At 46.9% G+C, this 18,507-nt stretch overlaps 1 protein-coding gene across 1 annotated transcript in view; it reads right to left on the bottom strand.

The window, feature by feature from the left end:
* The window catches only part of LOC138521762 (E3 ubiquitin-protein ligase TRIM39-like), a 1,417,788-nt gene that overhangs the window by 1,384,116 nt on the left and 15,165 nt on the right, over positions 1-18,507 (bottom strand). The gene's annotated exons all lie outside the window — the stretch shown is intronic.

Genomic DNA, 18,507 nt, shown 5'->3' with positions numbered 1-18,507 from the left:
TCCCAGATACCTGACAAGCTGTAGACGAGTAATCCGGATGAGATGATATGATATGATAGTTTATTTATATAGCGCTTATACACAATGGGTCTCATTACGAGTTTGGAGGTAGCCATGCCCTTATTAAGGGCATGGGTACCCCCAAACCCGGGTCCGGGTTCCCTGAATGGGGAAATACCAGACCATTCTGACCTTGGAGGGCCCGGTATTTCCCCATTCAGGGAACCCAGACCCGGTCCATCCCCATTCCCATTTGAGCCCCCATAGGGCTCAGCGGGAATGGGGAGCATGCTAACAACGGGCCCGTTAATGATAGGCCCGTTGTTAGCATTCTGGGCCGCTCGCCGGGCCCCTCTAAGGACGTCTGGTAAAACCAGGCGTCCTGAGCTGGTCCCGCGAGCGGACCTCGTAATGTGGCGGTAAGGGGTTAACGGCTCCGGCACCTTTACCGGCGCCGTTAACCACTTACCCCCCTTCTCGTAATGAGGCCCAATGTGTTTCAAAGCGCTTCAAGGCAAGGGAGGGAACAAGGGTAAATACAATGGGCCTCATTACAACTGAGGCGGTAAGGGGTTAACAGCACCGGTAAAGGTGCCAGCGCTGTTAACCCCGTATCGCCTCATTACGAGGTTCCCTCGCGGGACCCGCTCTGGACGTCTGGTCAGACCAGACGCCCTTTGCGGGTCCCACGAGGGGACCAGCATGCTAACAACGGGCCCATCATTAATGGGCCCGTTGTTAGCATGCTCCCCATTCCCATTGAGCCCTATGGGGGCTCAAATGGGAATGGGGATTGTCCGGGTTCCCTGAATGGGGAAATACCGGGCCCTCCAAGGTCGGAATGGCCTGGTATTTCCCCATTCAGGGACAACGGACCCGGACCCAAGTTTGGAGGCAGCAATGCTCTTATTAAGGGCATGGCTGCCTCCAAACTCGTCATGAGGCCCAATGACATTCTTACAGGCCATGAACAGTGAGGACGTGAAATTAACATCGTACTTGGCCTGACAACATTTCAGATAGTTCAAGAGCTAAGACATAGATAAGGAAGGGAGGGGGAGAGTGGGAAGGAAATGGAAACAGACAGGAGACTACCGTACTAGGCCTGACGACATTTCTGGTAGAGCCGGAGAAACACAAAAGGTGAGGTAGAGGGGTACAGAAAGGGAGGGGAGGAACAAAACAAGCGACTATCGTACTAAGCCTGACGACATTTCAGATAGTGCTGGAGGGGGAGGGAGGGGCAAAAAAGGGGACGGGGTAGAAGACAGATGAGGTTGCTATTTTACTAGGTCCAGGGACAATTCTGATAGAGTAAGTGCATAGAAGAAAGTAAGGGGAGAAGGGGAGGAGATAGGAAAAGGGAAAAAGGGAGAGGAGTAGAGAACAGAGACTAAGCAGTCAAAAAGAGTGGAGAAGCAAAAGGGGAGAGTGAATACAATTGCAGAAGTCATTAGTAACACATAATGTTGCAAGCCAGGATACAAGGTGAAGATGGGAACAGCATGATTCAGGGCCACCATGAGTACAAGATGCAAAGGAAGTCCAGCATGGGAGTTCAGAAAGGGTGATGCACTGTGAATCAATGCAGTCCATAAAAGTCAAATCCAGCATTGGGCACAAGACGGTGATGGTGAAACCAGAATGTATCAGGACAGACTCCTGCAGAGGTAGGCTGGACGGGGAGCGGGGGGGAGCAGGGTAGAAGAATCAAGCAAAACAGGCAACACCTGTGTGCGAGAAGGGGGGCACAAGGGAACATCACAGGGGAACCAAAGGTGATGAGGACGGCCTGTGTGGACAGAGGGAGTAAACACATGTTGGTACATGCTTACCTGCTGTCTGAGCAGGGGGTCAGGCCCTGGGTCCTCCTGGTCTGAGTAGGTCCAAACAGGAATTGACCTTTTCTTCGTCTGCTGAATGGACAAGTAACCCGCATGATGTCAGACTTTTACGGAGTGTTGCGCCAATACGTATCACCTTGAAACCTGGCGTTGTGTTGGCACACGTTAAACAGTATCCTTTATCAAAGGCAGCGGAGGTGGGAATTTATGACACCATAATGTCCCTTTTGCATCAGGGTATTATAATGCCATCTAATTCACTGTGTAACAAAGCCATCTACCCAGTGAAAACAATTGAAGGTGGCTAGTTGGAGGAGGATTTAGGATTTATGCCCCCTTAATGATGTTGTACAGGCAGAGTTCTCAGAGGTTGAAAACCCTTCAACCATATTATGTAACATACCTGCTGAGACAACCCATTTTACTGTGGTGGATTGGAAGAACGCATTTTTGACAGTACCCTTACACCCAGATTCACACTATCTCACAGTGTTTACGTTTGCAGGGAGCTGATTCCAACATACTAGGATTCACAAGGGTACTATGAGTCCCCAAATATCTTTAACATGAGTATTACATGAGGATTTAGGGAACATTGATGTCCCTTGTATTATTATTTTATGTTTGGACAATTTGTTGGTGTGTAGCACCACTGAACAACAGTGCAGGGAGGAATCAATTGCCTTGTTACACTTATCTGCTGACAAAGGATATAAAGTGGCAGAGCAAAGATGCAGTACTGCCAGCAGTAGGTGCTGTATTTGGGTCAATTGATTTCAGTAAACGGAAAAAGAGTGACTCCAGAACACGCAGCAACAGTACGTGTACCCCCTAGCCAGTGATGGTTAAGGATATGCAGACATTTCTCAGTCTGTGCAATTACTGTAAAGCATTGATCTTTGACTACACATCATATACTCAACCATTATAAGACCTTAAAGAAGCACAAAGAATGAGAAATGCTGTTATATGGACAGATGAGATGGTAATTTCTACTACTGACTTATTGGGGAATCAGGACTACACCAAAGAGTTCTATCTTTTCTTACATTCTAGTGGCCAGATGATGACTGCAGTTTTGACGCAAAACAGTAATATCGATATAAACCCCTAGCACATTACAATGGCATGTTGAATTCAGTCATGCAAGGATAGTTTCCTTGTGAACAATGTGAGGAACTCATGGTGGCAACAAGTAAGACAGACACAAGTGATCACAGTGCAAGGGTGTTTATTGAAAAATGAATGCTGTATTCAGGTTGGAAAAACGCCTATTCTAAACCTATATCTAAGATGGGAGCAAGCGTCGACCATCAAATGAAAAATAAGGCAGTCCTAGTGATGTTGTGTCAAAATAAAAAGGACCTATACTAAGAAACCTATTGCCAAACCTCACAAATAATACAAAAATGGGTGTGGGATAGTTCTCAAGAAAAGAAAGAAGTGTTCTCAAATAATATGTCAGCTCTAACTCACCTCACAACTAATACAAAAACGGGTGTGGGATAGTTCTCAAGAAAAGAAAGAAGTGTTCTCAAATAATATGTCAGCTCTAACTCCCTCAGGGTCAGTCGTTTTTCTAAGAAACCAGCTAGGGGTAGATCTCTGTCTTTGGCCTCTCTCTGGAACAGCCTCCTTGCCACTCTGAAACTTGAGGAGAACCATCTCCGGTTCCGGAAGCACCTCAAGACCTTCCTCTTTGCCTGTGCCTTCGCCCCTCCTCTCCCCTGCTGATCGGTTCTCTCTCTGCACCATGCACCTGTCCTACCCTCTGTCTTCCGGGCCCAGATACCTGCTCACCCTGCCACCCAACCGCACTGCCTCCAGGCCACCCCTTGCACTGGGGTCTATATCTGTGCCCATACAGTCCCCCCCTTTTTTTCTTTCTGCACTTATCAGACATACCATATCTGTTGTCTTAACCCCAGCAATTGCCACTTGCTGGCTGCACTACCATTGTTTGTTGCCTTTATTATTTATTTTGTACTATTTATCTGTTTCTCCTTTGCGCTGCACTTTCCACTTCTCCCCCCTTCCATGTACTTTTCCCCTTTCCCTCTCCCATGCACTTGCGCGTTCTCAATGTCACTGGGCCTAGTAAAATCGTTGTTTTTGTCATCCCTTGTTTCTCCTCCCTTGCCTTGTCGCGCTCTGAAACACTTGTGTACGAGCGCGATACAAATAAAATATCAATATCAATGCGATAGCTTGGGTCTCCATTCCCCACGTTTTGAGTACAGGATAAGACGGGAGCCTGGAAGCACAGTCTCGGCCTTTCAGCACAAAACAATAGTCCCAATAGCACTTCTCAGGATCGTTGATGGCCAGGTCTTGATTCCTTTGAGAGTCTCTTGCCTTCGGGCCTGATGTGTTCAACTAACAAAAACAAAAGTTCCTTTTGCCAAATGAAAGTTCTTTTAGGGTGATAAGGATTCACCCCTGGGCCCCTCTCTTCTGGGCGCTGACCCTTCTCAATTGTTATCCACATTACAGATAGGGTGATGATGAGTTCACCCCTGGGTCCCCCTCTTCCTGGCGCTGACCCTTCAAGTATCGTATTCCTTAATTTATGTGGCTGAAACTTGGATGAGAGCTTCACCCCTGCATCTCCCTCTGCCGGGATCAGACCCCTCTTGACTGTAAGTACTCGGGTGATGGCTTCACCCCTGGATCTCCCTATGCCGGGCTCAGACCTCTCTTGACTGCTAGTGCTTAGGTGATAGCTTCATCTTTGGATCTCCCTCTGCAGGGCTCAGACCCTTCTCTGACATCCCTCCTTTGGGTTCACTCTTGCTGTCTCTTAACTTTTGCTTTCACTTTCAATCTTGGGGTGACAACTTTTCACCCTTGGATCCCCCTCTGCCGGACGCCGACCCCGCTCGATACTTCGCCTCCCTTCACAGGGTTTACTGTGGCTCTCGATCAGGGTGATAGTTGCTCATCCCTGGGTCCCTCTCTTCTGGGTGCAGACCCCTCTTTACTTTCAATGTTCTCTTGCTATACAATTCAATATTTGCAGGATTCTCTTCTCTTTCTTTCACAGTGCTTGTAGATCAAAGTATTTTGATTGTACAGGGATTTAGCTCGACCCTCTGTGTGACCACTTTCACCTATTTGACTGGCCCTTCTACGGCCTTCTGGGATTTGTAGTTTCATTCAGATGGGGATCACCCAGAGTCGCTTGAGTTAGCACCCACGTGGTGCCAGTTCCCCTCTGCAGCTGGTCTCCCCTTAACACTTTTACAGCTCATTCACAGTTCCCTGAACCTGGTTAAAACTTGCCACTTTGCGATTCTCTCACTCAACACAGCCCGGTTCTTATCGACTCTCTCCTCGACTCACTGGATGTGATGAACTGCATGGCTTGGGATGAAAAGGGCATGGTCACTTCTCTTCTCGCCACCCTCTCGATTCCTGACGCCTTTATCCTTTGCTTGAACTGCTGCGTCGGAATAGTGTCTCGTCGTGCTGTCTCCCGTGCCTGCCTTGCCGCTCCTGTGCTCTACTGCTCCACCTTTTATCCCTGTGGGGAAGGAAGAGCCATCAGGTGTGTGTGATTTCAGTCAATTGCCTGACCCTTGTGGCGAGACATGTGAGGTAAACAGTCTTATTGCAAGTCCGCCATAAACCAATATTCATGTTGGAAAGGGGAGGGGTTGGAGTGTTGGAATGTCCTACGGGATAGGATAGGGCATCGGTACTATTATAAGAAGGGGGTCGACTGGTATATTGAGAACGATGAAATGGGTAAGGTTTGTGAAATGTATGAGAATGTCCGGGATTGTGAACAGAACATAGGCGATAGTGGGAATTGTAATTGTGGGTCACTTTCCACTGGGAGTTCAGAAAGTGCCACTCAGAGGGACGGGATTGGTAGGGTTTGCGGGATAAACCTGCATAGCTAGGATCGTGAAACAAACAAGGGGAATTGTGGGACCTGTAGTATTTGACCTGAGCAGTTTGGGAGTGCATAAAATAATAATCAGAGAGACGGGAAGAAAAATAATTGGGAGAAATTTGGATAGGGAACAGAAAAACAGGGCTTTTAAAATAGATTTATCCAAGGCAGAGGGGATGATGGATTCTTGAAATGGAAGTTTATTGGATGGAAGGGAGGTCGAGTTGATACAGCCCATAAAAACTTCAGTGACCTCCTCTTCCTCATTCTTTTCTCCAGTGTAATACTGCGTCTCAACTGGGGCAATCTCCCGAGCATAAACCTGAGTTCCCTCCTCCAGGTGATAACCTTTTGCTCTTTTGCCCCCCAGGCTGGGATCTGAGCATTTCAAGCTTCCTTTGGCCACATAAATAGGGGCTCCCTGAGGCTCGCTTGGGAGAACACGCTCAGGTTTCTCACAAAAAGCATTAGCTGCTGCTGCTTTTGCCATTGAGACATCTGCTACTATTGTTATGGAGTGTTCATTGACGTTGTATGCCGAACATGCTGTATTTGCAATACTGGAGAGGTCCAAATCTACATTAACTACACAAAGGGCTTCTGCACATGAAGTGATTCTTTCAAGCCCATCTATTCACATTGTTCATTGTAAGACACTGAACCCGGCTATCTTTTGGACTGAACGCATTGCTGACAATGACGAGGTGCATGATTGTGTTACATAGAAGGGTGCTGAGGATGACATTCCTAAGGCATGTGACCATGTTCTAGATGACAGAGAGGTGTTTTTCGTTGATGGGTCCTCAACAATTGCCCAGGAGACAGGCCAGCGACATATGGGGGCAGCAGTAGTATGGGTAGTTGACAGGGAGCATGAGTTTTTTTTGTGCAGTGGAGGTTACCAGGTCACTGTGCAGCGCAGGCAGCGAAATTGATTGCTCTTATTGAAGCACGAGAGGCAGCGCAAGGGAGCCAAGTTACAATTTATCTGATTCGGCCAATGTTACAACAACTGTTAATTCGGAGTTGTCGAGATGGATGAGAAGAGGATTTCGTAGAGCAGGTGGGTCCCCAGTGTAGCATGTGTCTCTGTTAGATCGGTTGATTCATGCTCTGTTGCAGCCCATGCTGGCCGCATTCATCAAGTGTGCCACCCACACAAGTGGGTAGACTTCGTCGCCCTCAGGAACGAGGCAGCAGACACGGCAGCCAAACAGGCACCTTATTTGCCAGTACCAGATCCCCCTGTGCATTCTGCAGTTGCAAAAATGCACTTGCAGTTACAGGTTCCATATACTGCGCTTCCTATCACTGAAATAATTGAGATATAAGGTCAGGTGCGCAAATTGAGAAGCTGTTGTGGCAGCAAAGGGGTTGTGAACAGTCCCCAACTAATTTAGTGTGGAGACAGACCAGTATTGGGAAGGTGGTAATTACCCAAGATTTGGCTTTAGTGGCGTTCGATCAACTCCACTACCCTGCCCACTTGTCAAAACAGCATATCGCTGCTGATATACAAGAAGATTGGTATGTGTCCAATATTCAGGAATTGTTATCCATGTACACGTGCAGTTTGCCTGACGTGCAGCACTAGGTAAACATTACAAACTTTGAAGGGTACACTGATGCGTCCAATTGGCCCATTCTGTGACCCCCACATTGATTTTGCAGATATAGGTGAGAAATGGAATTCCTTCTGTTACCTCATAAATGTAGTATGTCCTTTCTCCTGTTGAATTAAGGCTGGTCTGTGTGCACATCCTGATGCCAAGTCAGGTGCCAATTTATTTTTATTTTTTTGGTCAGAGAAGTGTTCCCCAGATGGCGAGTGTGCGAAATGCTTAAAAATAACAATGGCAACCACTTCTTTAATTAGCTGTTTAAGGACATTTCAGCTATTTTGGGAATTAAACATAAGATGTGCTCCATTCCTTACTCCCAGGCCAACAGTGTTGTAGAAAGGATGGTTTATTGAAAACAAAGGGGCCTAAAATATGTGTCATCTTCAAGAAGAACTGGGTGCACTGTCTCCCCCTAGCGTTGATCACAATTGTGGCGGGGAGATGTATGCACACGCCGCTGTCTCCTGTGCGTAGTGCCTCTGGTGCTCACAGAGCTGTGTCAATTTTGGGGGGCGAGTTTAATTAGTGTTTGACTCAGTTAACTAAGTGAATTAAATAGCTTTCTCAACAGATTGTTCCATGTCGGACGAAAGAGGGTAAAAACAGTGCTGCACCAGAATCTGCAAGCTCGCTGTTACGTTCACCTGGCTCCCACAGGGGCGTCGATCTGAACTGGACAGCTGCGGTCTCCACCAATGTGATGCGTAGTGCCGAGATGACGGACTGGACTGGCCCACCTAGCTTCGTTTGCTTGGCCCGTAGGAATATTCTTCTGCAAATGGAGAAAGGGAATTAACCACCCGTGGAGTTGAGCGTTAACCCTCCGCCCCCAGTCCCGCTGTTCTCCCCACTGATCACCTTTGATGTCCCCTCGTATAGTCTCACCTGATGGTTTGGAAAGATGAGCTCTCCATCCTGCATTGAGCGCAGGGGCGCGTAGATAACCAGTTGCTTCACTGGCTCGAAGGTATTGGTGAGTTCCAGAACAATATTGACTCTGAGATTTCCGGCAAGACGCCGTAAGTATGTAGTTCGTAAGAGTTCAAATGTCTGGCTTTCACTCTTGTCCGATTCCTTGCAGGTTGCAGCTTGACCCTAGCGAAGAGTTCCTCGTGGCAACTGGTAATATTCAGGTAAGGATTTGTATTATCAAACACAGTTCGATAAAATAACGTCAGTTTGTAACCTGTTGCTTTCTCCCTTATTCGGGCGCTGAGAGAATAATGCCTCCGGCAGTAAAATCAGGTAAGTCTATTATGGTGAGGAGGTTTCCCCTTGTTTGTCCCTTTGTTTCACCTTGCTGTCCTTTTGTTTCCCCTTAGGGGCCGGGGTTCGGCGAGGATGCAGTGGAAGCTGCGCCGACCCGTAAAGAGGAATAGTACCCCCGGTGGTAAAATCAGGTAAGTCTATGGGGGGTAACTAATATTGCCTCTGTTTATTCCCTTGGCTCACCTTGCTGTTATTGTCTTCCCCTTAGGTGCCAGAGTGTAGCGGGAACATGCAGAAGGATGCAGTGGAATGTGAAGATGCTGCGAAGGCCGGTGAGTTCAGTGCAGCGCTGCAGCAGGCGAGGTGACGCGCATAAAATAACTTCTTTCTTCCAGCTTGAAGGCGCGGTGGATCCGGAATTCAGGTAAGGATCAAAGGTATTGCTCTTGTTCTAACCATTTCTCCTTCTTTCTCCCTTTTTCTAGGAGCTCCAGCCTCAAGGTGGGCGTGGCAGAATACTGGATGCAGACTTGCAGGCACGGTGAGCGTTACGTTGCTGGATGCAGAATAATGCGAAGCGTGTGCTGCTCTTCGGGCGTGGTTTAAATAGCCTCCAAAGTAGTCCCAGGTAAGTATTCCTCCCCAGCCCCACCCAAGTAAAAAATAGTCCCTAGGTAAAGTAGTCCCTTCCAAGCCTCTTTTGGCTTGGAGCTCTTGCAGCATGGTCTGCATCAGGTACGTTTGCAGCATGGTCTGCATCAGGTAAGTTTTAATCTATGAGCCTGGCGCCTATGGCGCCAGGAATGACTCTCCATATGAGCCTGGCGCCATAGACGCCAGGACTGCACCCAAATAGCCCCTAGCAGGGGTTTGTGGGCTTGCTTGGAATAACTTGATGCCTGCTTCCGGGGTTGCTGGACTTGGTCTGGGTCCCTGGGGGTAGGCATCATGACACTCGCCACCACTGCAATTGTTTCCTGGTGATAAAGTATAGGTGAAGCGAGCCACGATACAATGGACCTTATACCGTGGTGTATACTACTCCACTTGCAGTCAAAGTTAAGGAACTACGTTACTGGATGCATTTGTCTGATGTTAGGCAAGCACTGCAAACATTGTCACCAACCACTAGCATTTTATCTGAGTGTTTTCAACAGGGGGATTGTTCTTTAGGTAAAAACACATTTCACTGGTTGAATGTTTTAATGATATCTAAGTTTTGTGGCCTTTTCAATCATGTTTTCTGCTACAAAGTTGTGCGTTTTTGCATTTATTTATGGAACAAATGTTATCTGGTTTAAAGGCTGTTGTAGAAGAGTATTTGTTCCTCTTTTGTGTGGATTTTTTCTTGGTTTATTTTTATATTTGTCTAGTGAAGTTATATGGTTAAGTCATATAAAGGGGGTGAGGGGTGCAATACAAGGGGATGTAGAAATTATCCTTCATGACACATTTTCTGATGTCACATCACCAAGTGATGTGTATATAACCACAGTAGTGAACTTTAAAGGAATAAGAATACAGCATACTTTCAGGTCATGTTGAGCTGAAGTTTCAATAAAAAAAAGAAAAACAATATGGAACTTAAAGACGTGAGATAGAAGGGATTTAGATGAAGAAAATGAGTATAACCAGTACAAAGGTGTAGTGTTTGATACAATGTCTGATGTGCACCACCCAGAATTTAGTAATGTGGTATAGCCATATAAACTAGTGGGGAAACCTTCTTGGACAGGGGTCAGCAGCCTGAGGCTCTTCAGATCTTTTTGAATATGACTACTATGATCCCTCTCCCTTGGCTGTGATGGCTAAGGAGGAGGAGAATTGTAGTCCAAAACATCTGGAGAACTAAAGGTTGCAGACTCCTGTTCTAGGATTACAAGTTCCATAACTCCCTCCTCTATCCCCAGAGGCCAGGTGCGGCTTTCCAAACACCAAGGGATGACACACCACTGGCAACCCCTTCAATGGATGATGACACAAAGAAATGGCGGAAGGGTACACATTGGTGATACGATAGGTATAAAACGATGTCAAACAAGCCAAAATGTTCACCACCTAATCAAACATGCCAAAAACATAACCACCTATGCCACATCTGTTCGCTCGGGATACATGCCCCTCTTACGGCCCGAGCGTACCCACGCACCCCAAGTGGACAGATAGACTCTTTGTATGCATGGTGTCAGTTCTCTGGATATGTAGTGTGAACCCGTTGTTGAAATGCCCTGCGTGCCAATCTGCCAATCAAGCTTCAATTCCCTGTTGCATATAGTTTTTCATTAGGGCTTGGTATTAGAAGAACCCTAAGTACATCAGCATTTCAGTTATTATTTATTGTAGTGCTGTCTACTGTATGGGAGAACAGGTCAAAGAGAGCACCCCTCCCCTGCAGTCCCCTCCTTGTGATGTCTATGACTCGTCAGGGGACCCCCTGCCACCAGGGCCCAGGTGGTGAGTGGACTACTGGCCGACACATGGACCAAACATACTGTATTAGGCTAGACCCTGGGAACCATTTTGAAAACCAGAACGCCATCTTAAGACATGACTCCATGTGCGCTGCAGCACGGCCCCCACCTTCAGAGAGTCCTCGTCTACCCTGTTGCCTCCGCTCCCTGGCAGATCCGCTGAAAGCCCGTTCCCACGACCAGTCGGATATGAGCTAGTGTTAGAACAAACACTGTATCTTTCACCTTCCGCAGTGCATCATTATCCTCAGCGTGACCCGGGCAGCGGGGCTGGCTTGGAAAATAACTGTAAACCGTCCTCGATGAAACAAAAGCCTCAATCCCACACCAAGAAACGGTTCATACATATATACATATATATATTGCATTACAATGATATTTCTTCTGCACGACCCCCCTGTCAAAAATCTACAAACACTGCACGAATGGAAGAATGTGTTATTGTGTGACAACACGGTCACGATACTCAAACCCCCTCAGTTATGCACACACACTCAGTGCCCCTGGCCTCCTACTATGTGTTTCTCTAGGGGTGATGAAAAGAGAGTGATACCAAGTCCTTATGCCATGACTACCCTGATACTGCTAGAGTGTAAAGGAACACAAGCGCGACAGTATTGTGAGCGCATGTAAATTGTTTAATGAGATACGTAGAACGCCATCAAATTTGAATGTACGAGTTTAACGTGTATTACTGCTGTCAACCGTATTGGTCTGTTACTCCTGCGTGCTCCACCAACCCTAATGCTACCTCACATATCGTGTTTACAATATGATACTAGAGCTTCTAATCTTGCAAATACTTATCCTGTAGTGACTAATTTATTTTTTTTATTTTTACATTTATAAAGCGCTCACACAGCCCGCAGGCATCGAGGCGCTGTTACAGGAATTGTTTGTTTTTCTTAGTTGCGTAATTGTTTTTTTTTTTTAATTATTGTTGTCTTAGTTACGTATTTATAATGCGCTTAAACACCCAGAGGTTTCTAAGCGCGGACCCGGGGATCGAACCTGTTGTTGCTTCGTGTCGTCTTGCTTCCAAGACACGCTGCCGCTGAGCTATCCTCCCGGACCCGAGGGGATAGCTCAGCGGCAACGTGCAGGGCCTTGGAAGCAAGACGACCCGAAGCAACACTGGTTCGATCCCCGGTCCGCGCTTAGAAACCTCTGGGTGTTTAAGCGTGTTATAAATAAGCAACTAAGATAAAAAAAAAAGAATGAACAATTCCTGCAACAGCGCCTCGATGCCCACGGCCTGTGTGAGCGCTTTAAAAATGTAAAAAATAAACTGTTGATATAGTTAACGTGTTTTGAAATGACTATGTACTGATGCAACAATTATAGACGTGTAACCCTTTAGCCATTTTACATTATACGAATCCCTTCGTATTCAATACAATTTGCAGCTTGCGAGAAGACTATCATCGTGGGCATATCCATTGAAGGCTGCCAGAGTAAGCAAAGGCCCGAGCTACACCGCCTCACCTCCCCCAATTCGGCTGGAGCCGCTTCAAGCATTTATGATTCCTCCGCAGCTCACATGGCCACGAACAGCCACCTGAATTATTTACAGCCCAGCAGCAAAATCCGGCCATAACCAGAGGCCAGAGGTGCCCCCTCATAGGTCCCACAACCCACCAGTTCACCCCAGATTAATGACGCTTGTAAAAGAAGACACCTAATATTGCACCAACATTGTGTAAAAGCATCCATCATGACTTCTAACGAGACCCCAAGCTCGGACAGCTTACCCCGTGCCCTGAGACCCGACCCTGTGGCATATGATATCTAGTCAACAGGATAACAGCAACACTGTATTGATGTATCGCCAAAGTACCCCACCTAATGCGCATTCCTCCTGTGTTATATTAACCTGTAGAAAAACCTATTGTAGGATTTACAGGGCAACTGACATTGCAGCATTGAATGAAAGGGGGGTGCATGGCCCTTAGGGCAGAAAGCCAAGAGAGACGTCCATCAATGACACTGACCACGCCTGACCGGACAGCGCCTCCCGGATGAGCCCAGCTGACCTGCCTACCCCATGTTGGCACCCGGCGGTGTCCACCAACCACGAAGCGACGCATCACAGCTGCACATATAGTTAGTCGACGCCACCCAATCCCCATGAACATGTGCCCCCTATAGTATGTAGGTGCCTATGACACTTTTTGTAAATATAAACGCCTGTCTTTGCGATTGTCAGACAGAGCGCTCTCAGAGTTTGCAGAGTTCTTTGCATGCCCTATTTTTGACTTAGATAAAGCTTCCCTTAAGCTCACCTGCACTTGGTCCTAGCCTTATTCCCATTCGTGGGAGAGTCCATTATTGCCTCTCATTGCAGGGAGGGTTGTGCTACCTGGGGACGCCTGCTTTCAGTGGTGACCCCGATTGCGCGATTACATCTCCTGGTACATCCCTTCCATCCCCTCTGGCACGAAAATCTCTGGTCGAAAGGGGAGACGCACGGTACGCCTGCTCCGGAAAGCTACCCGCCTACGGCGACTGGTACGCTTAGAAGTGCACACACATTAGAGAAAGGGTAAGGGATCCCGTTTCAAAAAATCCCCTTTGAGTACCGCTCGCCGGAGCTGGCCGTTGAGCGCGTGGCAGCGCCACCTGGACGAACCCAGTTTGGAGACTCTCGGTTCAAGACGGGCACGTGAGTATTAAGTGCGAGTGATCATAAGGGATAAAATGAGTAGGGGAAGGGAGCAGGATTTTTTTTAAAAAAACAAGGTCATTTAAAAAGGAGACACGTTTGGGATCACTAGAATCAATACTATACTTTCTTTCCTTTTTCTTTGCATATTGCCATTAGGATCAAAAGGTGAAAAGAGATAAAGAGACAGGAACCTAGCTCTGCAAGGGGGTAGAAGGCGGCGCCGCATAGTGCTATCTTGACTAGTACTGGTAATATATGAATAAGTGAAGAATAAGATAAGGTGTCTGGTAGAAAAGGGAGACACAGTGAATATATTAGTAAACGCTTTTCTTTCGTTCTTTCCGGGTCTATAAATGAAAATAGGTCAATACTGAGTAAAGGCAAAAAGAGATTTGCAGGAAAAAGGGGGACCTCATATCAAATAAAGAAAGACTGGGTGAAACAAGGGAGGGACGAAAGAGATTAAAAGTTAACTTTTAATAGGGTATTGACTGTCATTATATATGCATTATATGTGTTGGAACAGAGCCATGTTATAATGATTTTAGTAAATTGTAAAATGTGCATGATCATGGTGTGGTCATGGTAAGTGTGACCAGGAAACATCGTAAGGTGGTAAGGCCAATGAATTGAACTGTTTTCTTTGAATATTTGTGCAGGAAATATTGGTAGAGTGTAAAAGGTGGTTTGCTCTTGTATGTGCCCCCTAAGTTATTTTTAATATAAGCTACACAACCACACACTGCCTTATTGCCAAAGTGTCAAAAAAAGTACAAGGTTTTAAAGATACAAATATATATATATATATATATAAATAGTTACACCAGCCAAACGCATACAATGGGGACAGAGATGCCCCTGGCCCATATCTGTAAGAGTTTACCTGGATATGCTGAACGCATTAGAAAATACCACGATCAGTGGGTCACAGAGTTAAAGGGAGAAGGTCTGCCCCAAATATGGCCCGAAGGAGGATTGTTTGATAAAAATGTTCTAGACATGGTGGCTACCTGCATCTTTATGAAATATAAGGGGAACAGTTCCACAATAGGAGGGAGATATTAGATCTCTGGTGATTGTTTGAAGAGGTGCCCCCTATCAAAAAGGTAGAGCTGACGACCAATTTGCCGTACACCACAGATAACCCATTACTCATACCCAAAGACGAGAAAGAAATGACCGAGGAAGAAAAGTCAGGTGAAGTGACACGGTTGTACCCTATACTTAATAAACCGGTGCCCGCAGAAGGGTATAGTGACCCCACATATGTGCCCCCAACTCAAGCTACAACAACACATGGCCCGACTGCACCCCCGCCGTATGAAAGTCATAGACAGCGTGGACAGATAAGTACACCTGCAGTAGACATAGAAAAGTTAACAGAGGACTTAGATTCAAGGCTCTCATTAGCAAGAGAGGAATTATCTAGAATTAAGAATATCTGTGAGCAAAGTGGGACTAATGCTGCCCGGTTAGAGCAAACACCAAGGGCACAAAACAATGACAGGGCAATTGAAGAGTGGTGGAAGAAGGGGGAAATATTGTTCAGAATACAAGAAGAGCCCACGCGAATAATAGAAATAGACAGGGCAAGTGAACATGCGGATGATGAGATTTTGGTCGCAGGGGGAAGAGAGGATTTGTGGTGTGATGTGGAGGACGATGAAGAAGAAGGTGGGAGATTAAGTGTGGCAATGGGAGGAGAGAGTGGGAGGATGGATAGTGCACATCTGGGGAGAACAATGGATGAAGAATGGACAGGATGATTAAGAAAAAGGCTGGGGAGAATGGCTCCACTAGGGAAGAAGGGAACAAGGTGAGTACAAGCAAAGCGACAAAGGGGAAGTTACAACTCCCATTGATACACAGGGGAGGAGAGAGACCAAACTACATACCCTGGGCTCAAATGGATAAGGCCAATCTGTTAAAGTTGTTACCAGCACTGTCCGGAGGGATATATGCATTCGAGAAGCACACAGCTGGGGTCCCACTGCCGGTAGGGGATGTAAAGAGCCTGCTAGTATCAGCGGTGGGGGACCAGGCAGATAGAGTGTGGGTAAAAGCTGGTTTCCCGGGGGTAACACTAGATTGTGACCGTCATGATGGTGCCTCATTCAACACAGTGCGAGCACGAGTGTGGGACGCATTAAGAGAAACATTTCCAGATACACCAGACTTACAGTCAGTTATGCAATGCACAATGAATGAGGGGGAGGATGCTATGGATTACATTTTCCGGGTACAGGAGATGTGGAGAGCGGAAACGAGCACGCCCTGGTACCAGTCAACATCATTATTTTATTTCATAATAAAGAGAGGCCTGCCTAAAGAGGTACAAAAAGCACTTGACAAAATTGCAGGGATCGAGGCGAAGGGGTGGCCCAAGATACAGAGTATAATAGTACACCACTGCAAACGAATAAAGAAACGAGAAAAAGAAATAGCACAAAAAAGATTGGCAGATGAGGCCAAGTTAGTACAAACGAAACTGGTGAAGGTCGCTGCAGAGGTTGCGGCGCTCCCACATAGCAGGGAGGGAGACGAGGAGGAGGAGGGGCTGGTAGCAATACAGGGGAAGATGGCAGCGAATTGGGCAGGAGTGGGACAACCACAGTGGAACGGACAGAAGCAGTACGGAGGTCCGCAGTGGCAGGATTGGGCCCCTCGAGGGGGACGAGGTGGGTACAGGGGTCGCAGAGGAGGGGGGCAGGGGTACGGTGGTAATGGAGGATATGGGGGGCAAGGCCCCAGAGGTGTACAAGGGAGCTGTTGGAATTGCGGGAGGTGGGGGCACTTCTCACGAGAATGTAGGAACACACCAAATAACGGATTTCAGGATTTGGAGCAATACGCTAACCCCCACCCAGGGAGCCCATACGGCCTACCAATGGGAAGACAACAGAGGCAACAGGAGCAAGGGTATGTAGACCAGAGACCCGTTCAACACAATAGAACACAGGGTCACCCACAGAATGACGAACCTATGCACTACACCCCAGGAAACCCTTTCGCAACAGTCGCGAACGGGGCACCTGCCCCCGCCCCCTACAGCGGTGTAGCTGTTGTGTCAGGTAATGTCTTTAGTCAAGGGGGAGCAGTGAGGCAGCCAGCATAGGACAGCCCACAGGGAACACTTGCGTGTCCCATCCTATCCTCCACCTACAATGCAGCGGAGGAACCATTAGTGGGGGGACAGATAGGAGACAAGCAGTTCATATTTATGGTGGATTCGGGAGCCGATAAATCATGCATACGTGAGGGTCGGTTTCCGCTTTCTAACCGTAGGTTGGAGACACAGGGTTCTCTGGGGCTGCCATGGAAGTACCTTACACAGAAGAGTTGGATGTGACAGTGGGGGGTAAAACAGTGAGAACGCCTCTACTGTATGACGAACATTCTCCAAAAAACTTGCTCGGAAGGGACCTTCTCAGCAAGCTCAATATGACTATATCCTTCACAGAAAGAGGGATAGTTTGCTCCACCCCAGGAATATGCCTGCTGCGTGTAATGCTAGTGGTACATGCGCGAGCAACAGCAGCAGAGATACGTGGCATGCCTGTAGATGAAAGTGTGTTCATTGAAGGGTTGAAAACTCTAGCCCGAGTGGTACCTGAGCTAAAAAGGTTAGAATGGAGGGTGCCAACAGAATTTGCCTTCCGCCCAATAGTACGCACAGACATTACATCGGGGTCAGTGATATCTTTAGATTTGCATGCAGTACAGATATCAGCCAAAAGAATTGCAGTGATCGGTATGGACATAGATGTGTGTGAATGGCGCACTGTGTTATGCATCAATGCTGACATTGCATTACGTGATCTATCAGATGAGGATCTCTTTTCAGACTCAGAAAGTGACTGAGAAATAATAATGGAAATAGCAATACCATGTGATATCTTGATACAAACAAGACAAGTGCCTTTACAGTTAATGGCTGTGGTGGTAGCCCCACCTTCCTTTTTTGATGACAACATGAAATTAGTGCCGAGCAACTTCTGGAATACAGGCGCCCATGATGTAGGGTTGTTGCACGGAGTCACCCCAGTCACGATAAAACTAAAACCAGGAGCAATCCTGCCCCAAGTCAAACAGTACCCATTGTCCCGCGAAGCTGAGAAAGGGATAAAGGAAACGATAAGTGCCTTATTGGCCCAGGGAATAATAATACCCTCAAATTCCCCATGTAATACTTGCATTTATCCGATCAAAAAAGCAAAGGGAGGGGCATGGAGGATGATCCAGGACCTACGCCCACTAAATGACGTCATACAAAAAGAGTTTCCCCTAGTCCCGAACCCTGCATCAATACTTTGCAGTATCCCAAAAAACGCATCACATTTCACAGTAGTTGATTTGAAAAATGCATTTTTCTCCATTCCACTAGCAGAAGAGAGCAGATACTTGACAGCATTTACACTAGGGGGGAAAAGATATGAGCATTGCAGGTTACCACAGGGTTACTGTGAGGGCCCCATTATATTCAATCATATCCTCCACAAAGACTTGGGAAACTTGACAGCTGAGAGTACAATCATTCAGTACGTAGATGACTTGCTCATATGCGCACAGAATGAGGAAGAGTGCAGAAAGGACTCAGTTACACTCCTAACACTGCTAGCCCACAAAGGGTACAAAGTGGACAGAGAGAAACTACAATACTGCCAACCAGAAGTATTATACCTGGGACAGCTGATATCAAAGGATGGAAAAAAGATAATACCTGACAGAGTAGAAGCAATCACGGCAGTAAGAGAGCCAAAAACAGTAAAAGAAATGCAAAAGTTTTTAGGAATGTGCA

This window comes from Ambystoma mexicanum, chromosome 13 (assembly GCF_040938575.1).
Source record: "Ambystoma mexicanum isolate Mex_15411 chromosome 13, UKY_AmexF1_1, whole genome shotgun sequence".
NCBI lineage: Eukaryota > Metazoa > Chordata > Amphibia > Caudata > Ambystomatidae > Ambystoma > Ambystoma mexicanum.
Note: the sequence above shows the minus strand (reverse complement) of the source record. Positions and strands in the feature narration are given on the sequence as shown.